The sequence below is a fragment of the Fukomys damarensis genome, unplaced genomic scaffold (assembly GCF_012274545.1).
Source record: "Fukomys damarensis isolate Sample0158 unplaced genomic scaffold, DMR_v1.0_HiC HiC_scaffold_73853, whole genome shotgun sequence".
Classification (NCBI taxonomy): Eukaryota; Metazoa; Chordata; class Mammalia; order Rodentia; family Bathyergidae; genus Fukomys; species Fukomys damarensis.
The window spans coordinates 1-5,397 of record NW_022974765.1 but is presented as its reverse complement, the minus strand read 5'-3'; the positions used below and the strand labels follow the sequence as shown (position 1 = coordinate 5,397).

The window sequence follows — 5,397 nt, the reverse complement described above, 5'->3', positions numbered from 1 at the left end:
ATCCCCCTCCTTTGAATGGGAAGAGTCCTGCAGGTTTACCCTGCCTTAGTGCAGTCGGGAGGACCTTCTGGGAGGCGCATCCTTTGTTCACCAGAGACAGAAAGGAGGGACAATTGCTCCCAGGTTCAGATAGCCCAGGAGCCAGGTGGGCTAGCCTGAAAAGGTGAAAAGTTTTTGCCAAGGAAAACCTCCAGAGGGGACTTGATGCTTTCCGGATTCTTTCTGTGGATCATTTACCCAGACAACTGCAGAAGGGGTGGGGGGAAGATTCCGGCTTTGTCAACAGAGGAAGCATTTTTTTGGGCAGAGTTTTGTAAAAACAATGGATCTGTTTCTGTTTTCCAAACACATCTTTGTAAATAACTGACAGGAGATGGTCTGCTTCTATGGAAGTATTAACCCAAGTGATGAATGTTAATTATTAAACCTTTTAGATGGTGGTTCACTGATTTCTCTGATATTCTAATCTGGGTTTCAGAAAAGGCTAAGGCAGCTTTAAGTGGAGGGTGGATTTTCTTTGTCTCAGTTTGCCTTGTGTTTTCCACTCTGAAAGAATGCTGTGGCTGTTCTTTTTCCTAGTGACCGCTATTCATGCTGAACTCTGTCAACCAGGTATGTAGCCTTGAAACTTAAAAATAAATTACACTTCTAAATCACTGACATAGTCATTGATTGAAAGAATTCCATTTTTCTCAATCTACAGACATGCTGTGGCTTCAGAGTGGAGCCTGTGACTGCTTTATGAGTTTGAAAGAAAAATTTAGACTCTGTAAGATGTTTTCTATTAAACTTGTAGGGCTATTTGGGATAGTTTGACAAGTCTGTTCTGTCGATCTGAGTTGTATTAAATGTTAGGATTTATCAGGCTCCATTTTGATAGATTTTATCATTGTATACTGCTCTTTCTTTTTTCTTTCTGGCAGATGCAGAAAATGCCTTTAAAGTGAGACTTAGTATCAGAACAGCTCTTGGAGATAAAGCAGTAAGTGAAGCACCTGCATATTCATTTTACATTTTCTTTGTAATAACACTTTTCTTTAATAATTAGTCTCTCTGCATGGTAATCTTAATCCTGAATGCATTATTTCTAGAGAATGTAAGTCTGATCTTTTCCTAAAGTAAAGGTAGCTTATCATAGAGTAGAAATTGGTATTGAAATGGATTTTCTTAAAGTATTTACTCTGTAGTGTATGCTTGAAAATATGAATTTATAAAGCTTCCTTCTCTTGGCCCAGCATCATGGAGTAAAGGGGCCAGAGTCAGTCATTCAGGATGGGGTTGTGTCCGTCTCACTTTTGTGGTCATTTGAATTTTGTCAACCTGTTTTCCAGTCACCAAAATGAAGGGATTGGTACTACCCATATAAAGTCTTTCCTAGTAGTAACATTTTCCAATTTTAACATAAAGTTTGAATTTTTTCCAATTATCAATCTGACAATATGAAATATATGCTTATGAAATAGAAGTCCCAACAATTGTTGTAGGGCCCATGTGGATATAAGAACAGTAAAGACCATGAAATTCAAAAGTATTGTCCAATTCTAGTTTTAGTTTTGCAGTGTGGTTTGCACATTTTTTCCCCAGCAGGCGATATTAAGATGACTCAGGCTAGAAGCCAAAAACAAAACAAAACAAAAACCAGAGAGAGTGCTAAAGGAATTTAGGAATATTTTATTTACAGGCCAAGCCATCAGTGTGTCATTTTCTTATTCACTTGATGAGTGATGATTCTTGTACCTTGTAGTGTTTATTGAGAAAACAGAATTTACTTTCTAACCTTCTAAGTACTTTGCTTCTCTCAGCCCATTTAGCCTTTCCAATAGCTCTTTGAGGAAGATAGCACAGATACTCCTATTCCCATTGGATGGATGAGAAAAATTGAAGTCCAAAGGAGTTAAGTGACCCTTTCAACATCTTAGTCCAGCAAATGGTAGGGATTAGGTTTGAACTCAGGCAGCCTGACTATACAATCCATACTCTTTACCAATGTGTAGGGTTTCTCATAGCGGGAGCCTCCGAGAGGGTAACATGCTGGTTGGTGGGTATGCAGTGGCTGCTAATGGTGGGCTTGTCCGCTCCCTGTGGAACCTACCATCATAAGAGAATCTGTTGTGCATTAAATACTCAACACACCAAAAACATGCTTGCAGTCTTGGCAATGTTATAGGAAGGTCTTGGCAAGTGAACTAGAGGACCAAAGAAAGGAAGGCAGAGGAGCATGCCAAAGCTTATTTATTTATTGGTCCTGAGGCTCAAACTCAGGACCTTGCACTTGTGAGGAATGTAGGGTGCCACTGCTCCCCAGCCCTAGCCAGGGCTTATGACACTTGGTAAGTGTGAAGTGCAGAAAGAAGGCTGATGTGTCTGGAGTTGGCAGTAGGAGGAGCATGACATGTGATGAGCTTGGAGAGAAAGGGACTGGGCCAGGGTGTGTGTGAGCTGTGTCTGGGACTTTTATTTCAGAATGAAGGAAGAGATCAAGAGCATCAAATGCTCTTTAGAAGGCAAGGAAGATGTAGAATGAAACCTGCTTATTGTGTTGAGCAGTGTGGCCGTCAATGGTGGAGTGGGAGATTGCTGTTTTTGTAGGGTGGTGTGGGTGGAAAGTAGATATTAAAAGGAGTTAATCGGGCAGTGAATATGTAGAGTATATGGAAACAAAAGTATGGATGACTCTAAGAATTTTGGCTATGAAGGGTAGAGAGACTGCAGTAGGTGGATGAAAGAAAGTGAAGTTGTTTATTTATTTAATGGTATTGGGTATTGAACCCATAGTCTTCGCACTGAGCTACATCTCCAGCCCTCACATTGTTTAAAAATTTAACCGGACATGGTGGCACACACCTGTGATCCGAGCACTCGGGAGGCTGAGGCAGGAGGATCGCTGCGAGTTCGAGACCAACCTGGGCTACATAGTGAGTTCCAGGTCAGTCTCAACTACATAGTGAGACAGACCCTGTCTCAAAAACAAAACAAAACAAAGCAAAACAAAACAAATTTAAACAGGGTCATGCTTAGTTGCCCAGGCTGAGCTTGAACTTGCAGTCCTCCTGCCTCAGCCTCCCAGAATGCTGGGATTATAGATGTGTGCTAATGCACTCATCTTGCTGTTGTTTTTATGAGAAAAACTTGAGCATGTTTAAAAGTTGGTGAACCAGCTGAGGTAGATTGGAATACACAGAAGAGAGAGGGGAAACTGGTATTGATTAGATCCTGAGAAGGGCAGAATGGAGGCATTCTTAAGAGGTAAAGGGAATAACTGCTGATGGAAGAGAAATAGCATTTCAGGGGAGGAGATGGATAGGATGCGTACCAATGGAAGAAGTTCGATATCTTGGTATCAGGAGAATGAGGGAGTTTCCACTGATGTCTGGAGATGGGCCTATAAATTCTAAAAGAAAAGCATGTAGTGAGTGAGTGATGAAGATAAGCAGAGGCCTGTAGGAGACTTGAAATAGTCATGGGACTCAGGAGAGAAAGTACTGAGGGAGAATCCTAAGGTATTTCCCAGCAATTTGGGGTAGGTCATGGTGAATTTAGGATTCAACCAACAAACCTTGTTTTCTGACTTTCTTCAGTTATACTTGCTTACTCATGTAAAACAAGGGGTCAGCTGTGCTCAGAGTGCCCTTGGATTCATGCAAAAAGCAAGGTGAGCTAGGGCATTTAGGGTCCTGAAGCACTTATTACCCAAGCAAGGAACCAAACAATCTGAACTGATAGGGGAATAAGTACAGCTAATGTACACCACACAGCTACTGATCTTACAACAGGAAGCACACCATACCTCGAATTATAGAATGCCCAACAATGCTACCCAAGACATTATGAGACTTGATTTGTCACAGTCTCCAGTTCTCAGTGTGTGAGAAAGGAGAGAGAGAGAGAGAGAGAAAGAGAGAGAGAGAGAGAGAGAGAGAATATGAAGATGAGTGAGATCATCGCTAATGTACCATTTCTTACCTCATGCCTATTTTTTCCATTTTCCTTCTCTTTCAGTATGTCTGGGATACAAACGAAGAATATCTCTTCAGAGCAATGGTGGCTTTCTCCATGAGAAAAGTTCCCAACAGAGAAGCAACAGAGTAAGCAGTGAAAAATTTTAACCGATTGTTTGCAATATTATTTGAAACAGTGCGTTATTTCAAACCTTGATCTTGAAAATCATTTATTCATCACTTTTTAGGAGACTCACATTTTTATGTAATATTCAAAAGAACTTTCGTAATGGAGCTCAGCTTATAGCTTGTATGATATCATGTACAGAAATTCCCTTTGCTCGGTGGGTGATAGGAAGAGAAATAAACTCCCTATTTCAGTAATTTGTCTTCAGCTTTCTTCATTTCTATTTTTTATGTATTTTTCTTGTAGAGAGAGATAGTGAAGAACTCCATTCTCATTTTGTTGTTGTTGTTGTTTTTTTGTTTTCTTTTGTTTTTGGTAACGGGGATTGAACTCCGGTCCTTGAGCTTGCAAGATAGGCCACCGAACTGCTGAGCTAAATCCCCGGCCCCCTCTTTCATTGATCAAAGAGTATTTTTAAATGTTCAAACATACGCCATATATATGGTGTGTTTGAACCTTAAAAAAAAAAAATATATATATATATATACACACACACACAAAATTAGAGCAGGGGTCAGCAAGTGTTTTGCTGTAAGGGCTCAAGCAGTCTGAGTTTTGGCAGTGATACTGTCAGGGGAATAAATGATAGAAGAATGTGGTTAAGACATTGTTTAAGATGCGATTAGGATGTCCACATGCTGGGATAGACTCTACACACAGGGCCGTAAAGGAGGCTGTATTTCTGCAACCACAGACTTCTATGGGAAAGGGGAGCACGTAGTGAAAGATAAGACTGAAAGTCACTTTGCAGAGAGGCTGCCTCTTTCTAGTCTGGTGGATCAATAGAAGATAGCAGGCACTGGGCAAGTGGGTCAGTTTTAAAACCCTTACATTTAAAAAGCTCTCTCATTGCCATGTGTACAGAGTGAAGTTGGGGATGTGGTAAATATCCTTTCTAAGGTGGCTTTTGGATCCAAATCTTGGACATTGGCTGTTTATTGCTGCTTTCTTCCTTGTTGATTATCCACAAATATTGTGGAACACTTTGAAGATGCTATTTACCACAAAGAATACAACGATTTGAACTGAAAATAAAGATATTGAAGTAATGAAGAGAGTGATGAATACTCTCATTTTTATCCCAGCTTTGACCCCGTCCTTGCTACAATATCTCTCATTTCAAGTTTGATCCCCGGAAGTCATACAGGGTTGTTTATCTCCTGAGGATGCCTCTTCAGCTTTGGAAACTTTGGAGATGAGTACGTCTGTAAAAGGCAGCGCAGGGTTAACAAACAACCATGTGTTGGGTGAGCCTGGCACATTCTTGTAGCC

At 40.6% G+C, this 5,397-nt stretch overlaps 1 long non-coding RNA gene across 1 annotated transcript; it reads left to right on the top strand.

Annotated features, from left to right (window-relative positions):
- Positions 1-472: 472 nt before the first annotated feature.
- On the top strand, positions 473-4,078 carry LOC104875886. Its single transcript, XR_784197.3, has 3 exons — positions 473-612; positions 924-982; positions 4,000-4,078. It is a non-coding gene; the product is annotated as an uncharacterized LOC104875886 (long non-coding RNA).
- The last annotated feature ends 1,319 nt before the right edge of the window (positions 4,079-5,397 follow it).